The sequence below is a fragment of the Malus sylvestris genome, chromosome 5 (genome assembly GCF_916048215.2).
Source record: "Malus sylvestris chromosome 5, drMalSylv7.2, whole genome shotgun sequence".
NCBI classification, from domain to species: domain Eukaryota; kingdom Viridiplantae; phylum Streptophyta; class Magnoliopsida; order Rosales; family Rosaceae; genus Malus; species Malus sylvestris.
This window is the reverse complement of record NC_062264.1, coordinates 1,205,410-1,230,775: the sequence shown is the minus strand read 5'-3', so window position 1 is coordinate 1,230,775 and position 25,366 is coordinate 1,205,410.

Genomic DNA, 25,366 nt, shown 5'->3' with positions numbered 1-25,366 from the left:
ACCTCTATAAAAAGAAGAAATCAAAGAGGCGCTCCTCAGAAATTGTTGAAGCGTCCTCTCGCAAATCGAAGAGTCGGGGCTCCTTTCTCAAACGCCTGATTCTTTTCTCAAAAGAGGAGTTTCCTTTCTCAAAAGCCGAATTCTTTTCTCAAAAGAGGCGTTGCAATTCTCAAAAGCTGAGCTTGCTCAGAAACCACGAGCCGAACCCCGGATTTCGCAAGATCAATTTGTCCAGACGTGTTGTCACTCGTCACATGCAACTGGCAGCTTTGCGGAAATTACGGGCAGCTTTGTCAGAAAGCGCGTAATTTATACTATTCATCCATCCACCGGCTGCCGACAATGAGTGAGAGAATAGTTCCGGTTGTGAAGAAAAGTCCCATAAGTATCTACCTTCGTCTTTCACAGCAAAGGCACACCCTCTCAACACTTCTTCATCTCCGAGAATGCATTCCCAAAGAATCCTCCTAAGTTACTCAGTGTTCCTCATTCCTTGGGATACTCCTGCGAACAACCCATTCAAAGCAAAAGTATTTCATATCATAAAGGTTGAAAGCAAGAGTATCTCATATCATGCTTTCTCCCTGTCCTTCTCCTTGTCTTTGTTTTACGACAAGGAGAAAGAGAGCAATCAGCCAGCACTTGGTATCAATCTTCCAATCTGGAGCCAACTGCCTGGAACCCCTTCCTGATTGCTTACCTAGCCTTGCTCTCGAGTACTCATCTTCTTCATCTTATGCTTCCGTTTTGTCTACCACATCTACTTGGGGGACAAGTAAGGGAGGTGAAAATGATACCTCGAAGCATGTGGAGACAATTCAGCTAGGGACAAGGAGAAAGAAAGCAAGAGGTGGGCACTTGGAAAGATTGAAGAAAGAAACAGACCAACACCTCTACCTTGTGCCTGCCCGCCGTGCAGAGGAAACAAGCAGAGAAGAATGCAGACTGTGCAATTCTCGCTCAGAATTCCAAATCAGTTCGAGATCAAAGCTGTGGAAAGTCAACAAGCACGACCAATGATCACTTATTAGTTCTATGCATTGTCTTTTATTGTGATTTTCAATTTTTCGTTTGCATTTTTTTTACAATTTTCTTGCATTACTTAACTGAATTATTTCTTTTCTTTGCAGGAACTTTTGGTTCTTTCCACCCTTGAAGTTGATTGCAGAATTTTAGCTTGGGGTCATCGCTTGATTTTACTGCAAATTAGGGAAGTTTTCAGTCCCATTGTGTTATTTTGTTTCTTATTATTTATTTATTTTATTTTTATTTGCATTATAGTGTTTTCTGACATTGGGGACAATGTCCGGTTTAAGTTTGGGGGTAAAGAGTATAAAAAATGACCAAATTAAAATTTTTTTGTACCTTCGACTACGAACTGGTTTCATTTGTTTCTATGTTGTTGTTTTTTGTTTTCTTAATTAGTTTTGTTTTCTTAAAAAAAAAAAAAAAAAAAAAATTTAAAAATTAAAAAAAAAAAAAAAATCGGAAAATTTAAAAATCCAAAAATATTGTCTTGTTTCCCTTATTGTTTTGAATTAGATTTTTGTTAGTTTCCCGACCCAACGATATAATTGGATAAAATTTGAATCATGATTATCAAGAACTTAGTTAACATGTGTTTTGTGAAATTCCTAATTCTCTTGTTAGTTTTGTACATGTTTGATCATCTTTGAAAAACCAAATGCACATAGCCTTGTTGATGTGAAACTAAAGTATGAATTAAAGCTTCATATGTGAATTTAGTGACCATATATATCCTATGTGAGTTTTTGAGCCTATTGAAAGTGTGTGCATTTTTCATACACTCCTATTCTTTCATGTGTGATGAACTTATGTGAGATACATCTCTAGAACTTGCGTAACGATCTTTCGAAATGTTTGTCATTGATTGCATGAACTTGGAAATGATAGAGGCATTAGATTTACCACTATGGCCCAAATAACCATGTTTCCCAAAGAAAAAATGATATCATTAGATTGCCAATTTGAGCCGTGTATGTTGAGCCTTTTATTTCTTATCACCAGATATGTCTACCCTTATACCTGAAACATTTTTCCTTACCCTTTCCAAGCAAGCTAGTGAGCAATGTGAGATTGTCTTATGAGAAATGTTTGTGAAGTACTTTGAAGGTGTTTGGCAAAAGAATAAGTGTGGGGGTATTTCATGTTTGTATTTAAGAAAAAAAAAAAAAAAAAAGAGAAAAGAGAAGAAAAGAAAAAGAAAAAGAAAGATTGTATACAAATGAAATAAAAAGTTTTTAAAGTTTCAGTTTAAGGGTGTGGTTGGAGGTGCTAGAAGAATCGCTGGAAAGATTGAGTTCTTATAAATCTAAACAAAAGAATTGCTTGCAATGTAGCTTGGAACTTGTGTTTTCCTATTCTTTCATTTCAATAACCCTATCCCTAAGCCTCATTACATCCAATAAAAGTCCTCTTGATTTAAGTTTTGCAATTATGACTGTGGAGAAGTGATCTTTATGCAAGCTTATGGTAGAAATTTCACATTTGATTCTTTGAGCGAAACACATTAAAACTAAACACATGTGTGATTGAGTGCATATCTAGTGAGAAGGTCGCTAGTTTGCATATGATGATTTTAAAAATAAAAACTTGAAATTGCATTAGCATGGCTATCTCACACACTACACTTCAAGGATGATTCAAAGATTACTGCTAATATTTGAATAAGGAAGATGAACTTGGATTAGTTTGTTTGGTGCTAGCTATGGTTCTTGACGATTTGTTTTCTCGAATGAAATTCTATGAGGGTCACATAGGGGGAAACTAATGTTTTTCATGTTAGTACTTTTTCATGTTTTCTTTGTTTTGCTCGAGGACTAGCAAAAGCTAAGTATGGGGGTATTTGATCGGATCATATTTATATATATTTTTACTTCGAATTCATTCGTCTTTTCTTAGTTAGTTCCTTATATTTTTGAGCTATTTACGTTATTTTTGTATTTATAGGATTTGTTATGCAAAGAAAATAAAAATAGAACAAGTGAAATTTTATGTAATAAATTCGTCAAAAGCAAATTTAAATTACAATATTGCTAACCCATTGTGACGCTAAATGATAAACCAATATTTAAACTATATATTTCATCCTTTTTCTTTTCTTGTCTAATTTAGTTGGAAGCTTTAAGTATTTATGATACTTTTGATATTTTGTGTTTGTAAGAGTAACATGATCGAAAGAACTTATTTTTCTGCTATGTGGGGCTGCTAGAAAATAAATGAAAATAAAAGGAAAGACAGCGAGAATCCAAGGGAAAGAAGTGTGGAAGCTGTGTTGCAGCTGGAGGTGAAGAAAAGAATAAAGAAAGAGAGCAGTGGGGGTCAGCCGAGAAGATAAGCAGAAGAGGCTGGCAGCGAGAGAAGAATGGAATAAAAAGATAGGTGGAAGGCTGAACGAGGAGGTGCGGATGGAACAAGAAATATATAAAAGAAATGGGCAGGAAAGGGGGGGGATTGGTGGACGGAAGAGGCGCTGCCTTTGGGCAGCTCGCAGAGAATTAAACTCGGAAAGGGCTGCCTTTGGGCAGCTCGCAGAGAGAGCAGGAGGCGCAGAAAAGACGCGGGAGTGAGAGGCGAGGAAATAAGGCTGAAGAGGAACAGCTGCCATTTGGCAGCTGTGAGCACGGACAGAGAACACGAGGGCTGCCATTGGGCAGCGGTAGTGAGAGAAGTGAGGCAGTGCAGTCCAGGTGATAAACAGAAAGCAAGTCAGCGAGGGAGAGGGCAAGCATGGGCACGAACGCAGCAGATCCTCTTTCGGTTTAATCTTTCCAAACTTCTATTTTATTTCTGTTTCAATAATGTGTAATTAAACTTATTTTGGCTAGAGGTTAATTCAAAGCCATGAATATATTTGTAATATGAATTGATTACCTTCAGTTGTGATTTCTGAGTTGTGATTTAATTTGCTTAACTGCTTGATTGATAACTAATTTGTGTATGTCGATTAAGAGTGCACGCTTAATTTTCATGCATGAATTTGATGCTAGAATATAAGTGAATTTCACCTAATCGTTATGAACTTATATTCACAAGTAGTAAAGGTTGCTAGTCACAATCACGTTAAGTAAATTCTTGGCATAAGTTTCATGCAAATCATAGTAACGAGTGCCTCGTCAATGCTTATGTTTTTCATAGAACTTAATGATTCTTGCTTGTATCTCTATTATGCAATTCATGTAGGGAACTTGTAGGGAATGTTTTGGGTTGTCGTATGCAATCATCCAACCCAATAACTTGTGGAAAAACTGAGGGTTAATTAGTGCAATTCACGGTTAATTTGGGGCGTTGAGATTTACAATTTATTGAAAGAACAACTGAAAATCAATTTAGGTTGCATATGTGTCATGTGTGGAGAAAAACCCTCTAGCTAGTCCGTCATTTATCATTTTACCTTAATTTTATGTTTTTGTCAATTCTGTAATTTAATTAAGTTTAATTTACTTTTCATCAAAACCAAACACCCATCCATTATTAAATTATATTATTTAGTTAGTTTTCTTTATTGTTAGTCTTTTAATTTAATTTCCGTCCATTTCAGTTCCTAGTGTTTAAATTGAGTGTTTCCATTATTTTGAGTCATTTTAAGAGTGTTTCGAGTTATTAGAATTTTTAGCCTAGTTTTGTGTCCTTGAGTCTTGTTTAATATTTTAAAATTAATTTAGAATAGATTAGCAATCCCTCCTAATCCCCGGCCTAGAACGATACCCTACTTACATCTATACTACAATTGTCAAAAAGAGGGTTTAATTTGTGTGTCAAGTAATTCTCGCATCAGTGCTCGAAATGGATGAATCGGATCATGCGTCTTCATTTCCCATCCTCCTTGGAAGGCCATTCATGAAGACGGCCTGGACGAAGATTGACGTGTATAGTGGAACGTTGTCCATGGAATTTGATGGGGAAGTTGTTAATTTTAATCTTTCTGATTCCATTAAGTACCCTAGTGAGGACCATTCATGTTTCTCTATTGATATAATTGACTCTTTGGCGTAGGGATATCTTGAAGATTTGAATGACGATGCGCTTGAAAAAGTCATTACACGAGGAATGGAACTCACAACCAAGGGGGCAGATTCTAGTGTAACCCACGGCATACATGGACTAGGCCATGTCATGCCTCCTAGTGATGAAATTTTTGAGTTGGTTGCTGCCCTTGAGTCACTACCTAAGCATGGTGGTAAGTCTCCTAACTTTGATTCCATTCCAATTTCGACTAACAAGTTGCTTCCATCCATCGTTCAGGCACCCATACTTGATCTCAAACCCCTACCAAGCCATTTGAAGTACATCTTTTTGGGGGAAAACGAGACACTACCTGCCATCATCTCCTCATCCCTCACGGCACAAGAAGAGGAGAAACTAGTTCGAGTTTTGAAGGAGTTCAAATCTTCCCTAGGTTGGACATTGGCCGATATTAAAGGTATAAGCCCTACGACTTGTATGCATCACATATTTCTTGAGGAGGGGGCCAAACCAACTAGAGAGGCTCAACGCCGTCTTAACCCTCCGATGATGGAAGTTGTGAAAAAAGAGATAATCAAACTTCTAGATTGTGGGGTGATTTATCCCATCTCCGATAGCCGTTGGGTTTCACCTATCCAATGTGTGCCCAAGAAATCTGGAGTGACGGTTGTCGAGAATGCAGAGAATGAGCTTGTGCCCACCCGAATTCAAACCGGTTGGCGAGTGTGCATTGATTATAGGAAGCTAAATGCAACCACAAGGAAAGATCACTTCCCATTGCCATTCCTAGATCAAATGCTAGAAAGGTTAGCCGGTCATTCCTTTTATTGCTTTCTTGATGGATACTCCGGTTATAATCAAATTGTTATTGCCCCGGATGATCAAGAAAATACCACTTTTACTTGTCCCTTTGGAACGTTTGCATATCGACGCATGCCATTCGGTTTGTGCAATGCTCCTGCCACGTTTCAAAGGTGTATGGTTAGCATCTTTTCTGATTATGTTGAGAGGATTATTGAGATATTCATGGATGATTTTAGTGTGTTTGGTAATTCCTTTGATAATTGCTTGGATAATCGCACTTTAATCTTGAAACGTTGTGTTGAAACAAACCTTGTGTTAAATTGGGAGAAATGCCATTTTATGGTTAAACAAGGTATTGTTTTGGGTCATATTATCTCTGAACGTGGAATTGAAGTTGATAAGTCTAAAATAGATCTTGTACGCTACTTACCCTCTCCCACTTCGGTGAGAGAGGTTCGTTCTTTCCTTGGTCATGCAGGATTCTATAGACGATTTATCAAGGATTTTTCCAAGATTGCACAACCCCTATGCCGTCTCCTACAAAAGGAAGTGCCTTTCGAGTTCAACGAGGCGTGTGAGCAAGCATTCAAGCATCTTAAGGACCTCCTCACCACGGCACCCATCATAACTCCCCCGGATTGGTCTATTCCCTTTGAATTGATGTGTGATGCATCGGATTATGCACTTGGAGCTGTTTTGTGTCAAAGAAAGAATAAACAGCCACATGTTATTTATTATGCTTCACGCACTTTGAATGATGCTCAGTTGAATTATTCTACAACCGAAAAAGAACTCTTGGCGGTTGTATTTGCTTTAGATAAATTTAGATCATATCTAATTGGTACTAAAGTTATTGTTTTCACTGACCATGTAGCCTTGAAGTACTTGTTCACCAAGAAAGAAGCTAAACCTAGACTCATTCGTTGGATGCTTCTACTTCAAGAGTTTGACATCGAAATCAAGGACAAGAAGGGGAGTGATAATGTTGTTGCCGACCACCTAAGCAGGTTGGTGCGTGAAGAAGAGGATCTTCCCATCTCTGAAACATTTCCGGATGAACAACTCTTGTCCGTTCAGGTAAGTGCTCCTTGGTACGCAGATTTGGTGAATTATTTGGTGACTAAACAAGTTCCTAGCACCCTAAACAAATTCCAACGTGATAAACTTAAAAAGGATGCTAGATTGTATGTTTGGGATGACCCATACTTGTGGAAATATTGTTCAGATCAGATTATAAGAAGATGTGTGCATGAATCAGATTTTCACTCAATTTTAAGTTTTTGTCACACATGCATGTGGGGGTCACTTTGGCACCCAAAGGACAGCTTTTAAGGTTCTTGAATGTGGTTTTTATTGGCCTACTTTGTTTAAAGATGCTAGAACCTTTTGTTTAACATGTGATCGATGCCAAAGGACAGGTAATATTGGCCAAAAAGATCAAATGCCGCAGGTACCCATCTTTGTTGTTGAAATCTTTGATGTTTGGGGTATCGATTTTATGGGTCATTTTCCTTCATCTTTTGGTTTCACTTACATATTACTTGCCGTTGATTATGTTTCCAAGTGGGTGGAAGCGAAAGCCACTCGAACTAACGATTCTAAAGTTGTGGCAGATTTTGTGAAAACTAATATCTTTTCTAGGTTTGGGATGCCTAGGGTGCTAATCAGTGATGGTGGGTCTCATTTTTGCAACCGTACCATTGAGGCATTACTCAAGAAGTACCATGTGACGCATAAGGTCTCCACACCTTACCACCCCCAAACCAATGGCCAAGCCGAGGTGTCGAATCGTGAGATCAAACAGATTTTGGAGAAGACCGTTGGGCCAAATAGAAAAGATTGGAGCTTACGGTTGGATGATGCATTATGGGCGTATCGAACGGCTTACAAAACCCCTATTGGTATGTCTCCTTTTCGGCTTGTGTATGGCAAGCCATGTCATCTTCCCGTGGAATTAGAACATAGAGCACATTGGGCCATCAAGACCTTCAATTTGAATGTGGACCAAGCCGGAATTCATCGAAAGCTTCAATTGAGTGAACTTGATGAGATAAGGCATGGAGCTTATGAGAATGCTAGAATTTACAAAGAGAAGACCACGGCATTCCATGATAAGATGCTTCGAGGCAAGACTTTCGAAATTGGGCAGAAAGTGTTGTTGTTCAACTCCCGCCTTCGTCTATTCCCTGGTAAGTTACGTTCCAAGTGGGTTGGCCCGTTTGTTGTTACTAATCTTTTTGTGCATGGTGCAGTCCAAATTAAAAGCTTGAGAACCGGGCAAGAATTCAAGGTGAATGGACATCGCTTGAAGCCATACTACGAGCACTTTATGGAGCATGTTGTGGAGGAGATCCCACTGCATGCCATGGGTTCCAAGGAGAAGTGAAGGTGTTCATCGTCCGGCTGGAAGACGTTAAAGCAAGCGCTTTAAGGGAGGCAACCCATTTATTCTGCTTGATTGTCAATTTTATTACTTGTTTAATTATTTTTGGTTGTGACTTTCTATTTTGAAACATTAACAAATATGCAAAGGATTTTAACATTAAATTTCGTGGAAATGAATAGCAAACTGGGAAATAAAGAAACATAGCATAATACAAGATGGAGCCTTCACAAAGGCTGCTTGGGAGAGGTCGCAGTAGTCGGCGGAGTTGCAGTAGTCGGCGGAGTCTCAGCAGTCGGTGGGGCCACTGAAAGAGGAGGTATCGGAGGTTGATCAGTTGGAGCTTCACTACGCGGTGCCGCCCCAGAAGACGAAGGCAGATGCTGTTGGAACAAACCCACAAACCTCCGGTGATCAAGTAAAATCTGACCATCAGTTTCCTGCAGCTGGTCAATTTTCCTCTTCATGTTTGTGGCATAATTGTGTGCAAGCTTATGCAATTGTTTATTTTCATGGTTGAGTCCTCTAATCTCCTCTTTGAGACTCTGTATTTCAGCCACAAACGATTCAACGTGACGGGTTCGAGCAAATAGGCGTTGGGCCATGTTGGACACAGAACCCGCACACTGCACGCTAAGAGCCAGAGACTCCTTAACCGCCAATTCATCAGACCGTCTAACGAGCAATCTGTTATCTCTGGGGGTGACAAGGTTCTGGGCCACCACCGCAGCGGTCATGTCATTTTTCTCACCGAATCCCCAACGGTGAGAGGACCAGTAGGGGATATGAGGGACGAGCGCCATATGTTGTCTGGAGAAGGAGGGGCCGCTTCTTCACCAAGGTTCAAGTCAAAACGACGGTCGGAAGGACCAGACATTTTTCAGAGGTGTTAAAGAAAGAGGAGATCGGACAAGTCAAGATCGTAAAAGTGCAAAACGAGAGTTTTTACAGACAGAAATTCAAGAGTGCTTTGAACGTCCTGCATACTTCTATAAAAATCAGCACGCGATGGGATTTCAGAGATTGAAGAGGTGAGCTCAGAAATCGAAGAAGTCATTCAGAGATAGAAGAGGCGCCAGCTTTCTCAAAAGCTGGGCGTGCTCACAAACCACCAATTCCAGATATCCAAGAGTGTCAACTGTCTCAGCCTCGTCAGCACCCATCACACGCAACTCAGCTTTGTGAAAATCACGGGCAGTCTGTCGAAGCACCGATTCCAACCATCTGTCTCTCTCAGCCTCGTCAGCACTTGTCACATGCAATCTCTGCCCTCAACGAAGCTCAGAACTTGAAGCGTAAATTCCAGATATTAAAGAGGCCTCTGCTTTATCGAGACGTGTCAGCATCTGTCAATTTGCACATCTGCGTTGCGTAAATCACGCGCAATCTGTCGAAAATTTTTGGAGAAGCAGAATGCACGTGAAAACTACTGTTAAATTATCCCAGGCTTGCCGACACGAGTAATGAAACAATGCCTTCCCAGCCATTAAGAAAATTCTATAAATGTTGAACTTCAAAGTGAAGCAGTCTCACCCAACTTTCAGCCTCACTTAACCCTTCATCCTCTCTGAAATGGCTTTCCAACAAACCCTCTCGAGTCACTCTGTATTTTTCATCCCTTGGGATACCCCTGCAAACAACCCATCCAGAGCACAAGTATTTCATATCATAAGGGTTGAGAGTAAGAGTATCTCATATCATGCTTTCTCCCTGTCCTTTCTCCCTGTCCTTTCTCCAGCCAGCTCTTGCTCTCGAGTACTCATCATCTTATGGTTTCTCTTTGTCTCTCACTTATAAGGGAAGTGAAGATGATACCTCGAAGCATGTGGAGACAACGTGCTGATTCATCCTCAACTAAGGACAAGGAGAAAGAGAGCAAGAGGTGGGCACTTGGAAAGATTGAAGAAAGAAACAGACCAACACCTTTACCTCGTGCCTGCCCGCCGTGCAGAAGAAACAAGCAGAGAAGAATGCAGACTGCACTCTGATATTCCCTGCTCAGAATTCCAAACCAGTTCAAGATCAAAGTTGTGGAAAGTCAACAAGATCAACTATCTCTAAAACCAGATTTGCGTTCTTAAACTCTACTCTGTCTGGTTTTTACTTTGCCATATTTGTCATGTTTATTTGTCGTTTTTTATTTGCTTGTTTTTGGTGTGAGTATATGCTTGAAACATTGAGGACAATGTTTGATTTAATTGTGGGGGGGTAACCATTGTTTTGCATGAAATTTGTAGAAATTTATCACCCATTACTTCTAGTGTTGTTCCTTGTTGTTTTAAGTATTTTTAAGCTGTTTTTGGAGTGTTTCAGTGTGTTTTGACATAAAAATCCGAAAATTCATAAAAATTTGAAAAATTGTTTTGAAAATCCCAAAAAGAGTTGTTTTTGTGTGCTTATTTGTGTCTTAGGGTACCTTCCAACACAATGATGAGGATTCGGTTTGTAATTGCATGACTGTTAAAGAGAGTTATAAACATGGATGAAAGTTTGATTTACTCTTTATTTATGCGTGGTTGTGGTTATAACTTATGAAATCACATGTAATCATAAAAGAAAAAATTAGTTTTTGTAACATGCTTGAAGGAAAGAACTCAAACTAACGCTACAACCTTGTGAGACTTGAGCTTAAACGTTTATTTGGAGAGTTAAAATCTGTGCATTCTTGTTTTCTAAAAGTCGTTGCATGATCTCATTATTCTTTGCTTGGTTATTACTTAGAAGGCGTTTCATCATTTAGTTCCAAATGCTAGAACTCATGCCTATTTCATTCAAAGCATGCTATTGATTTGCATAAAACATATTCAAGATGAAGTTGTGTAGTTACCACCACCAAAGCCAAACTGCCATGTATCCCATATCGTTATATGTTTAAGTTAACCCCATTGAGCTTTGATAGCCTACACTCTTTGTTAAACCACATTATCCTTACCTAGCCTAGTTTAGGACCATCCATACCCTTGTTCTTGAAGCATAGTAAAGCATGATTCAAATTGAATTTCTTTTGATTAATGTATGGCAGAAAACAAGTGTGGGGGAAGCGTGAGTTATTATGCTTGTTGAAAAGAAAAGAAGAGTTGAGAAAAAAAAAAAAAGGAGTTGAAAAATATGCGAAAAAGAGTTTTAAAGTGCTGCTTGTTGAAGAAAGGGTCCAAAACATAGAATTCGGCCCTAAATATTGCTTGAATTTTCCCTTCGTGTCTAAAAGCTGATTTCTGCAATCTAAGTGAATTCTAAGTTTCAATTTCATTACTTTACTTGCTATTGCTTTAAGAACAATTGTTATCCTTATCCTTCATTTGTTAGCCATCACCCCAAGCCCCGTTACAACCCTTAACTTCATCTTGAGTGTCATGCGTTTCAATATGTGGAGTTTGAAATTGATATGAGAATATGGTGTCATTGGTTCTCGCATCTAAGTAGTAGCATTCCATTCATGAGATCATATCTAAACATGCTTATTAACTCCAGAAATTGCTTTCTTTGTGATACATATATGTGAGCGTTCGTTTTCATATCTACATCAATCTTCTCACATATAACTAGTATATGGTGTGTAGTTAGAAAATCTGAGTGAAAATTGAGTGCATATCTTGTAAAGAATTGAGTGATTTCTCTAAGGCATGTTACTACATCAAAAACATTATTTTAATCGATTAATTGTGAACAAGTAAGTAGTGACTATGATTAAGTACGTGCTTAAGTGTGAAGATGACTCAAATATGTGGGGATAATGATTTTTAACATGTCATGTGCATTGGAAATCCCTGAGGCAAATGTTGGAAGGTTTAGGTTGTGTTTTATTTACTTTGTTTCGTTTTATCTCTTTGTTTTGCTCGAGGACTAGCAAAAGCTAAGTGTGGGGGAATTTGATAGGAGCATATTTATGCGACTTAGTTGGCTTGTTCTTGTGCATTTATGTCGTGTTTCCTTAGTTATTTTAATGTTTAAAGTCATTTTCGTGTGTTTTCAGATTTTATGGACAAAGTAGGCAAGAAGATGCATTTTGGAGCAAAATGGAGCTTGGAATGCATGTCACATATTTGGGCCAAAGTGGATGGACGAATTTGAGAACTAAAGAGGCCAAGAATGTGAAGAATTATGGTCCAAAAGATGAAGAACTCAGCCCAAAAATTTGTCACCCCAACTTGCCTTCATTGCCATGCAAAACAACATAGAATTCCCTTTGGATTCCCATGCCATGCTTGATCACTCTTGTCCCCTACATAATTTCTGATTTCATGCTTCAATTCATTTAATTATTACACTTAATTGCTTGATACCTCTTGTTCCCTTCACCCACAAAAATTTATACAACTTTCACAACCATAACATGCACCAATTGATGCTCCATCATTCACATTTGGAATCCCATGCCTTGTGTACCACATGTTGCTGCACCTTTGACCCATTTATTGACACATTTTCACCTCCCTTTCCATCTCTATGCAATGTACACAATCATTCATGCTCCCTAGCTACAAGACCACTCCATTTTACCCTTCACACTTTGCATCATCACTTCATTTTCACCCTTGGACCATTGCACACCACATACACTCTTTGCCTTGCATTCTCCCTAGCCTAACCTGATTCTCTAAGGTTTTTGGGGCCTATATATACATGTTTACACCCCTTGGCAAAGGGTTCACACTCTCATATTCACCATTCATCACAGAAATTCGTCCATACTCACCCTAGGTAGCAAAACACCCCAAAAACACCATTCTAGTGCCTAGAAAACATAACCGCCACTCCACCTTCTTCCACCCTCTTTGCCTAGTTCTCCACCACCCTCCAACCCTCAAACACTCCTCCACACTTACCCTAAACCTTTCCATACCATTCCCCATCCATTCTACATCATAAAACTACCCAAAAACCCGTCCACAAAGCAATCTGCCGCAAGCAAGCAAAGGAGAATTCTTGGATGCACTTGCTACCCAAGTTGGAGCATTTTAGGTGTTTTCTTTCCTTTGATTTTAATGTCTAATTTTATGTATCTTTGCTTTGTGAGTATGAGGAACTAAACCCCTCTTAGTTAGGGGGTGATTCGAAACCATGTTCATACTTGCAATATGATTTGATTACATCCAGTTGTGATTCATAAGTTGTGAATTCAATTTACTTATCCGATCATATAAAAAATGATTTGTGTATGTTGGTTGAGAGTGCACGCTTAATTTTCATGCATGAATTTAACGCTAGAATATAAGGGAGTTTCACCTAATCGTTATGAACTTATATTCACAAGTAGTGAAGGTTGCTAGTCACAATCACGTTAAGTAAATTTTTGGCATAAGTTTCATGCAAATCATAGTAACGAGTGCCTCGTCAATGCTTATGTTTTTCATAGAACTTAATGATTCTTGCTTGTATCTTTATTATGCAATTCATGTAGGGAACTTGTAGGGAATGTTTTGGGTTGTCGTATGCAATCATCCAACCCAATAACCTGTGGAAAAACTGAGGGTTAATTAGTGCAATTCACGGTTAATTTGGGGCGTTGAGTATTCATAGCTTATCGAAAAGCAACTGGAAATCGTTTTGTATGCAAGTGTGACATGTGTGGAGAAGAACCTCCTAGCTAGCCTTCCATCCATATGTTTCATTCAAATTCATTTTACAATCTGTTTTGATTCACTTAAATTTGTCTAAGAATTTGTTTACTTTGTTCTTGTCTTAATTTAATTATTTTCGTCCAAAATCAACCCCATCTTATTTCTTTGAGTCATATTAATTAGAACTTGTCTTAGATTATGTTTTTAAGTGTTTTAGTTCATTAGAAAACCAAAATTCGTCCAAGTTTGTGTTAGAGTCCCAAAACTGCCCAGATTGTGTGTTTAAGGTAGTTTTGAGTGTTTAGGGGCTGTTTTGAGTCTTTTGGTTTGTTTTAGTGTTTTAAAGTATAGTTTTGCATTCTTTGAGTCTAGTTAGTGTTTTAAACTTTGTTTTTACGTTTTCAAGTCAGTTTCCAAGTGATTTAGCAATCCCTCCTAATCCCCGGCCTAGAACGATCCCTACTTACATACTTTACTACAATTGATAAAAAGAGGGTTTAATTTTGTGTGTTTATATATTTCGGATCAGCACCATTCTCCGGATTCCGAAAAGGCACCACTTTCCGCACGTAACATCAGCTTCTCGGGTACCACATATAACTTTGCCAAAGATCTCTGACAAAGTTTAGCCACATAAATTTTGAAGGTCCAGCTGCCCTACTATTACCCACAAGGGTAAAGGAACAACACCACTGCTTGATATCTAAAAAGTCCCTATGTGTGTCAACCTCCGTGCTCCGTGACGAGGCAGACTGGCAAAAATGCCAACCTTTACTCACATTCGAGAAAACACTCCCAACAAGATTGCTTGCTCAAAAATCGAAGAGACACAGCTTTCCAAATCTCGAAAGCTAGACTCCCAACAGGATTACTTGCTCAAAAATCAAATAGGCATCGCCCTCCGAATCTCAAGAGCCAAACTCCCAACAGGATTACTTGCTCAAAAATTGAAGAGGCTCATATCTCCGAATCTCGAGAGCTAGATTTCCAAGAGGATTACTTGCTCAAATATCGAAGAGGCACCGCTCTCCAAATCTTAAGAGCCAGACTCCCAATAGAATTGCTTTCTCAAAAATCGAAGAGGCACCGTTCTCCGAATCTCGAGAGCCAGATCCCCGACTGGATTACTTGTTCAAAAACCGAAGAGGCACCACTCTCCGAACTTCAAGAGCTAGATTTCCTTGGATAAAGCTTGTCTGCAATCTTCACACGCAACATCAACTTTCCAAATACCACAGACCATTTTTTTAAAGTGCTCTGACAAAGTTAAAACACGTGAATCTTGGAGCTCCCACTACATTGCTATGACCGAGAAGGGTAAAGGAACAGCGTTACCACTCGCTGTTGGGACAATTCCTATATATGTTGACCTTCATCCTCCACAGCCAAGCAGACCTGCAAATAAAAAAAATGCTCAACTTTTTTTTCACATCCAAGAGGGCATTCTCAGCAGAGTCTCTCGAAATACTCAGCTTCTTTTCCCCTGATAATACCTCTGCAAACAAGCCACACCAGAGCAAGAGTATCTCACATCATCAGGGTTAAAAGCAAGAGTATCCCATATGATGCTTTTTCCCTGTATTTTCCTTTGACCTTGTTCTTACCTGTAAGACAAAAGGAAAAAGAGCAATCAGTCAGCATTTGGAATCAAGCTTCCAATCAGGAACTGACTGCCTGGAACCTCTTGCCTGATTACTTACCTGACATTGCTCTCGAGTACTCATCTTCAACATCTTATGCTTCCAGAGAAGATACCACATCTACCTAAGGAACATATAGGGCAAGTGAGAAAGATATAAGGAAGCATGTGGAGACAAGCGTAAGAGAACACGTGCCGATACATCCACTACTTTGTCAACAGCAAAAGTATCCCATATCATCAGGGTCGAACGTACTCTAGATTTGATGGACTTGTTTTGACCCTCAAATTCTTGTGTCGGCCTTATACTCTAGAGGAAACCAGAAAACCCTCCAGCCTAGTTCAAGAATAAGCTTGTGGAAAGTTACTTCTTCAAAAGCAAAAGTATCTCATATCATCTCTTCTCCATTTGCTTCTCCTTATCCTTGTTGCTGTTTACGACACAAGGAGAAGGATAACAATCAACCGGAAGCCGAAGTCTAACCTCTGATCCATGTTGTTTGCTTGGAAGTTTGATTGCTTACCTTGTCTGTTACCTTCTTCAGCAAATCTCCTAGCTCGGCGACTTGGGGGACTCCTACTACATAGTTTGTATCACGCTTGACCAAACTTAAAACTACAAGTAAGCTTCAAGCGAAATTGATACATTACCTTGTGCATCTCCACCTGTTAAAGATACCACCCCTAGATGGAGGAAGAATACTTCTAGAGAAGATGCCACATCTACCTATGAGACAAATAAGGCAAGTGAAGACGATACCACACTTCGGTACTTAGAAGTTTCATGATTACTCAGCGGCTTGGATCTTGCAAGTCCCCAACCGAGGAGCTTCCCTTATTCGGGAACTTAGGGGAGCACTGTTTGTATCATACTTGACCAATCCCGAAACTACTGAGCATCGGTCAACGTTATACTGTTAAGGACTCAGAAGAGTTTCCCTCTAACTAGGAGGCCAATCACAGTGCGACACGTATCAACATCAGAAGTCAATCATAGCGCGACACGTGTCAATGTAAAAAAAAAAGCTAGAAACTCTCTTCTATAAAAGGAGATCATGCTCCCACAATATTTCCTCATGTCATTTGTACTAAATCATTCACTAGTACTCACTAAATGAGTGCTTGAACCTATGTACTTGTGTAAACCCTTCACAATTAATGAGAACTCCTCTACTCCGTGGACATAGCCAATCTGGGTGAACCACGTACATCTTGTGTTTGCTTCCCTGTCCATATCCATTGACATACTTATCCACACTAGTGACCGGAGCAATCTAGCGAAGGTCACAAACTTAACACTTTCTGTTGTACCAAAGTCCTCACTGATTTTGTGCATCAACAAGATTATTAAAAAAAAAAAAGAGGTAAAACGCCATTTATAGGTCTCTTGTGCCTAATAAAACAAACAATGATACAAACCAAATCAAATAGTCTGGAAAGAATAGGAAAAACCACCCTAATTGAATACATTGAACAACAAAATTACATGAAAAAGCTAGCATATAAAAAATAACACACATTAACGAACGAAGAAAGGCTCACATTGTTTACAAAAAAAGTCCTCGAGATGCTTTGGTGCATTGCGTATCATTTTTTGCTGCTTCAAATCCTTGGTGAATTAATGGTTCCTCATGAAACTACAAATTCTTTTTTGTTGCTTCACAATGTTTGCAATCAAACTACAAATTCTTTTTCAAATATAATTACATATGTTAGTCTATTCAAGAATTGCTTTGTGCTTCATTAACATTTTCTTTTTAAACCATGCTTTTTTTTGAATCACGGGTGCTACGCGCCTCTTAAGATGTTTTACATGTGTTTAAAAAAAGAAAATATAATATTTTAATAAACAGCTGATTGTATTATGATTTGATACAGTCATTGTAACTTTACATATTGACACACCCCAACCCGTAATGTCCACTAGGACTTCGAATCAAGCCGTGCTGGCCGACAACTGGAAGTTGACGAAGCCATAAAGTATAGTGATGTGGAAAATGTGAATAAATTTAAACCTAAAAATACATAAATACCTAAATACCAGAGTGCGCTGTGAATGGGCATGAACTCATTTCACACGCGATGTCAGAGCATTGATAAGCTCATATTTATATATATTTTACATCAAATTCACTTGTCTTTTCTTAGTTAGTTCCTTATATTTTTGAGCTATTTACTTTGTTTTTGTGTTTTGTGGGATTTGTCAAGCAAATAAAAGAAAAATAGCACAAGTTGGATATTAAGTGACAAATTCGTCAAAACTGCCTGTGCAGGTCAGCTGACTTTGGAAGCAAGTTGCGAACAGCTCAGAATGAATTAGAGAATGATCCTTATATGCTTAGAAAGCTACGGATGTCTATTTTCTGAAGCATTTCACGGATTGTTAATAGCATTTTTGTAGAAGAAGTTATGGCCATTTTAACACGGAAAGGTTTCCAAGACGTTGTGCAGTTTGTAACTGCATTGAAGGCAATAAATCCAATAAAACTTGCAGCCAAGAACAAGCCAGCTGACATCTCCTCAAATATCAGATGAAATGGAATTAAAGATGAGGATTGAGTGGGAGTAATTGGCATAAAGGTTGCCCAAAGAGTTACAATTGTTTTACAATTTCCTCTCACTTATTGTCATCACTAAATGGCTGTTAGTGGGGTGAGTTATGGAGTAGAAATGGGGCAGCAAGCATGGGCATAAAGGCTGCAGGTTGCAGCAGCAAAGGAGAGTTCTTGAGAGAAAAAAAAAGATAGAAAAAAAAGCAAGGCTGCTGCGTTGAGAAAGGAAGGAAATGAAGGAGGAAATCTTGGCATTCTCTTCTCTCGGTTTTATCTTCTCAAACTCATGTCTTTCTTTTGGTTTATTTTGAGAACTATGTGTAACTAATTTTTTAGAGGTTAGGGGCTGTTTTGAAGCCCCGAATATGATTGCAATTTTGTTATGACATTTCGTTGAATTACTTTTATGAATGGATGAAAATTGGTTCACTACTTGTCTCATTGATGAATTCTTTATTTGTTTTCTATGAATGCATACGTAGTAAGTATATAGAGGATTCTAATGCTATGAATATGTGTGTGCCTGCCCTTGTCGAATGAGGACCTAGATATATTCTAGAGTAGTACTTGTTAATTGCGATTAACATGTGAATCAATTTCTAGGATAAGTAAGACAACGCCAGTACTTACGATGCCTTGTGATGACTCAAACTCTTTTCATTCTTAATGATTTCTACTTGTTAAATCTATGAACACGCCATTCTAGATTGCATGCTAGGGACTAAGTTAAGTTGAAAACGCCATTCTCTTAACATACTACGTAAGAAAGAGTAATAGGTTGAGTTCTAACATTGAGCCAACTTGAGCATCTTCATCCGGAAATAAAAGGAATTTGAATGAAACATAACATGTTTGCATGATTATTTGGTGGTGGATAGCAATACCCCTAACTCGTTTTTCTTAATTTATGAATTACTTAATATCTGTTTCTGTCCTGTTTTTGTTTGATTTAATTTAAATAGCAAATCAACTCCAAAAATCCCAAAAATTTGTAGAAGTGTAGCTCTGTGTGTCTAGTGTTTGCTTATAAACTTTCGTAGACTTTAGATTAGTGTAAGTCAGTCTAATAATTATTTTTCGGTGGCTGGTCAGTAGGGACAACAACCAGTTTTTGTGACATTTTAAGTAGTTAGATAAAACAATCTTATGTGGGAAAGACCCTTATTTTCATATGCTACAATTGATAAATCTTAGCTTTAATAAGGAAAATCAATAGGATATTTGTGTGCTACTTTGTGGTGTGCTTTTAATCCTATCAAATTTTTGGCGCCGTGTCGCCGGGGATTGTTATTTCTAATTACTTATTTCTCTATTGTTTTCTTTTCTTGTCTAATTAGTGTTTTTGTTTTTGTTTTTATGTCAGGTACTCTTCGTAGTATATGCATACTCGAAGGTCCAAGAACCAGCCCCCCTTGGATGATTACTCTCGGAAAGTTTGATCATGTCCACCCTTGAAGTTGATTGTAAAATTGGAGTTTGGGGGTCATCGCTTGATTTAAATACAAATTGGGGAAGTTTTCAATCAAAATGCTTTATTTTGTTTCTTACTATTTTATTTTATTTTTATTTTTATTTTATGCATTATTGTGTTTTCTGACATTGGGGACAATGTCCAGTTTAGGTTTGGGGGTAAGGATTGAAAAACTGACGAAATTGAAAATTTTCATACCTTCGACTAAGAACTGGTTTGATTTGTTTCCGTGTTGTTTCTTTTTGTTTTCTTAATTAGTTTTGTTTACTTTAAAAAAACCAAAAAAAAAAAAAACATTCAGAAAATGTGAAAATTCAAAAAAATATTGTCTTATTTTCTTTGTCGTTTTGAACTATATTTTTGTTAGTTTCCCGACCCAATGATATAATTGGAGTGAATTTGAACCACGGTGATCAAGAACTTAGTAAGCATGTGTTGTGTGAAATTCCTTATTCTCTTGTTAGCCTTACACATGTTTAATCATCTTTGAAAAACCAAACGTACATAGCCTTGTTGATGTGAAACTAAAGCATGACTTAAAGCTTCGCATGTGAACATAGTGACCATATACAGCCTATGTGAGTTTTTGAGCCAATTGAAAGTGTGTGCATTTTTCATACACTCATATTCTTTCATGTGTGATGAACTTATGTGACTTACATCTCTAGAACTTGCGTAACGATCTTTTGAAATGTTTGTCATTGATTGCATGAACTTGAAAAGGATAGAGGCATTAGGTTTATCACCATGGCCCAAATAAGCATGTTTCCTAAAGAAAAATGATATCATTAGATTGCCAATTTGAGCCGTATATGTTGAGCCTTTTATTTCTTATCACCAGATATGTCTACACTTATACCTTAAACATTTTTCCTTACCCTTTCCAAGCTAGCTAGTGAGCAATGTGAGATTGTCTTATGAGAAATATTTGTGAAGTACTTTGAAGGAGTTTGGAAAAAGAATAAGTGTGGGGGTATTTCATGTTTGTATTTAGTTATGTGCAAAATTGGTTCAAAAAAAAAAAAAAACAAAAAAAAAAGAAGAAAAAGAAAAGAAAAATTGTATACAAAGCAAATAAAAAGTTTTTTTTTTTCTTCTAAGTTTCAGTATAGGGGTGTGGTTGGAGGTATTAGCAGAGTGGTTGGAGAGCTTGAGTTCTTATAAATCTCAACAAGAGAATTGCTTGCAATGTAGCTTGGAACTTGTGTTTACCTATCCCTTCATTTCTATAACCCTCTCCCTAAGCCTCATTACAACCAATAAAAGTCCTCTTGATTTAAGTTTTGCAATTATGATTGTGGAGATAGATCTTTATGCAAGCTTATGGTAGATCTTTCACATTTGATTTTTGAGTGAAACACGTTAAACTAAACATATGTGTGATTGAGTGTATGTCCCATGAGAAGATCACTAGTTAGCATGTGGTGTTTTAAAAAAAAAACTGAAATTGCATTAGCATGGCTATTACACACACTACACTTCATGGATGATTAAAAGGTTACTGCTAACATTTGAATAAGAAAGATGAGCTTGTTTGGTGCTAGCTAAGGTTTTTGATGATTTGTTTTCTTGAATGAAATTCTATGAGGGTCACATAGGGGGAAGCTAATGTTTTTCATGTTTTCTTTGTTTTGCTCGAGGACTAGCAAAAGCTAAGTGCGGGAGTATTTGATAAGCTCATATTTATATATATATTTTACATCAAATTCACTTGTCTTTTCTTAGTTAGTTGCTTATATTTTTGAGCTATTTACTTTGTTTTTGTGTTTTGTGGGATTTGTCAAGCAAATAAAAGAAAAATAGCACAAGTTGGATATTAAGTGACAAATTCGTCAAAACTGCCTGTGCAGGTCAGCTGACTTTGGAAGCAAGTTTCGAAAAGCTCAGAATGAATTAGAGAATGAACCTTATATTCTTAGAAATCTACGGATGTCTATTTTCTGGAGCATTTCGCGGATTGTTAATAGCATTTTTGTAGAAGAAGTTATGGCCGTTTTAACACTGAAAGGTTTCCAAGACGCTGTGCAGTTTGTAACTGCATTGAAGGCAATAAATCCAATAAAACTTGCAGCCAAGAACAAGCCAGCTGACATCTCCTCAAATATCAGATGAAATGGAATTAAAGATGAGGATTAAATGGGAGTAATTGGCATAAAGGTTGCCCAAAGAGTTACAATTGTTTTACAATTTCCTCTCACTTATTGTCATCACTAAATGGCTGTTAGTGGGGTGAGTTATGGAGCAGAAATGGGGCAGCAAGCATGGGCATAAAGGTTGCAGGTTGCAGCAGCAAAGGAGAGTTCTTGAGAGAAAAAAAAGATAGAAAAAAAAGCAAGGCTGCTGCGTTGAGAAAGGAAGGAAAGGAAGGAGGAAATCTTGGCATTCTCTTATCTTGGTTTTATCTTCTCAAACTCATGTCTTTCTTTTGGTTTATTTTGAGAACTATGTGTAACTAATTTTTTAGAGGTTAGGGGCTGTTTTGAAGCCTCGAATATGATTGCAATTTTGTTATGACATTTCGTTGAATTACTTTTATGAATGGATAAAAATTGGTTCACTACTTGTCTCATTGATGAATTCTTTATTTGTTTTCTATGGATGCATACGTAGTAAGCATATATTGGATTCTAATGCTATGAATATGTGTGTGCCTGCCCTTGTCGAATGAGGACCTAGATATATTCTAGAGTAGTACTTGTTAATTGCGATTAACATGTGAATCAATTTCTAGGATAAGTAAGACAACGCCAGTACTTACGATGCCTTGTGATGACTCAAACTCTTTTCATTCTTAATGATTTATACTTGTTAAATCTATGAACATGCCATTCTAGATTGCATGCTAGGGATTAAGTTAAGTTGAAAACGCCATTCTCTTAACATACTACGTAAGAAAGAGTAATAGGTTGAGTTCTAACATTGAGCCAACTTGAGCATCTTCATCCGGAAATAAAAGGAATTTGAATGAAACATAACATGTTTGCATGATTATTTGGTGGTGGATAGCAATACCACTAACTCGTTTTTCTTAATTTATGAATTACTTAATATCTGTTTCTGTCCTGTTTTTGTTCGATTTAATTTAAATAGCAAATCAACTCCAAAAATCCCAAAAATTTGTAGAAGTGTAGCTCTGTGTGTCTAGTGTTTGCTTATAAAATTTCGTAGACTTTAGATTAGTGTAAGTCAGTCTAATAATTATTTTTCGGTGGCTGGTCAGTAGGGACAACAACCAGTTTTTGTGACATTTTAAGTAGTTAGATAAAACAATCTTATGTGGGAAAGACCCTTATTTTCATATGCTACAATTGACAAATCTTAGCTTTAATAAGGAAAATCAATAGGATATATGTGTGCTACTTTGTGGTGTGCTTTTAATCCTATCAAGCATAAGTAAAGTACAGTAGTGTGGGTAATGATCATACCCTTAGAGGTAGCCACCTATACTGAGATTTTCCAAGAATCCTCGTCGATACGAACTTTCAGCAACTAAAACCTGGAGGGGCGCAAAACCGAAAACGTTAGTGGGCAAAAACAAAGATTTTTGAAACCATTTCTCTTTCCAAAATAATAATAACCCCGCCTCGGGTGGAGCACCAACACCGGGGTGCAAGATAATGAGCACTAATGCATCTAAACATAACCATACATAATGCAATCACTATCATCAACATGCACTCACTTGAAGCTTACCTTGGCGTCCACATCGTCATTCAAAATTTTTCAAAATTATACTAATGCAATACTAAAACATAATGCATCCTTGGCATGGCATTTAAATCGTAAATTCATTTAAAAGCATTTTCTGGAAATCGTAAAGCGTATATACGTATATATAGAAAACAAAAGCGCACACACCTGGAGTCCACGCTACAACTCCCTAGCACGAATATCAAAGAGCCACGAACGATTGGCGCCTAGAACAATTATTAGACCACATCTTAGAATCCTTATCAATAGAACACATAACTTACATAAAACACATCCTTAATGAAGTTCTAGAATGATTTGAGACCCATTGACCAAAAGTCAATCGTCGGTCAAAGATCGACAGTAGGGTCCACAACCCTACGTAACTCAATCTGGAAGATTCGCATCTCAGATTTCCAATCAGTAACTTTCAAAGATCCACATTATGCTTCTAAAATATTATAATAAAGTTTCTTTATGATCCAACGGTTAGATCTCCATCAGTTGCCAAAACCAAGTGGCGATTAACGTTTTATTTTATGAATTTACAAATCCAATTTGGGAAGATCCGTAAGATGGATTCTCGATCCGTAAGTTCCTATGATCCTCAAATATTACATACTATAACATATTAAAGTTTGGTGACAATCTATTGGTCAGATTGTCGATTCATTTACTAACAAAGTGGCGGCCCTTAATGGAACTAGGTTCAAACGACGGAAATTCATCAATCAGACTTCACATATGGAATTGGAGTATCAAATTTAGCCTAGAAAGGTCAAGGGATACCTTGGCCCACGTCCCGTCGTACATGGCGGTCGGCCACCCCGTCTTGCCGGAAAATTCAACTATTTCTAAAAATTCTCAAATTTTACAAGAATGAAGACCTCAATGAGCAGAGCAACTTTTATACCTGTGACTAAGGCCAATTTGGTCGGGAAAGCCCTAATTTCACGAAAATCCGCCAGAACCCTAGATTTGGGTGTCCTTCAACATTTGATGGTCTTGGATCTTCAGCTTTCTAGCTGAAAAGTGGCGCATTTGGGCATTCAGTAACAAAGATGGTCTTGGTTTTTCAGCTTTCCAGCTGAAAAGTGAAGAAGTAGGGATGGCAACGTCCTCCAATTCGAAAGCGAAAGGAGAAAAGAAAAAGCAAAAGCAGACACAGAGACAGAGAGATATAGGCGCAATGAAAAGAGAATATTTCAGAAAAAAGCATTAAAGGAAGATGATAAAAAAGAAAAAGTAGGTATGGAGGTGGAAAGAGACAGAGAGCGTGCAACAAAAAAGAGAAAAGAAAAAACCAAGATTATACCTTGCTCTTGTCGACCACCAAAGCAGAAGATGCCATCAACTCTTGAAAAAGAAAACTTTCATCATGCATGTTCCCACTTTTCTGAAGAGGCCACTGGAAGACGCACATGGAAAAAGATCTACAACAACCCAGTACGCAGTAGGTGCAGTACGCACCAACTACTGCTTTATTTATTTTTGAATGATGTAATTTATTCTTCTTATATTTCGGAGACATCTGTATAAACCCCATTAGAGGGTAGTAAAAAAAAAAAACAGGCAAAGCCCAAAATAAATGGGTTGTAATGTTATGTGGAGGGCAAAGGCCCATAAGCCCAAAATAACACCAACCAGGTGATCAAAAGTACGCCCAGTACTCCACAATTATTCGACAACTTGCCGCTATTAGCACCAACCAGGTGATCAAAAGTACGCCCAGTACTCCACAATTATTCGGCAACCTGCCGCTATTACCACCAACCAGGTGATCAAAAGTACGCCCAGTACTCCAAAATTATTCGGCAACCTGCTACTATTACCACCAACCAGGTGATCAAAAGTACGTCTAGTACTCCCAAATTATACATGAGCATTACTCATGTCAATCATACATAAACATTCATGAGCATTACTCATATTAATCATACATAAACATTCATGAGCATCACTCATATCAACATCCATGAGCATCACTCATGTCAACATCCATGAGCATCACTCATGTCAACATCCATGAGCATCACTCATATCAATCAACATAAACATTCATGAGCATCACTCATGTCAATCAGCTTCAAAAAGCTTCATTTACAGAGCTTTAGCTTCAAAATCTTCATTTACAAAAGCTCTAGCTTCAAAAGCTTCATTTACAGAGCTCTAGCTTCAAAAGCTTCATTTACAAAATCTCTAGCTTCAACTCTAGCTTCAAAAGCTTCATTTACAAAAGCTCTAGCTTCAAAAGCTTCATTTACAGAGCTCCAACTTCAA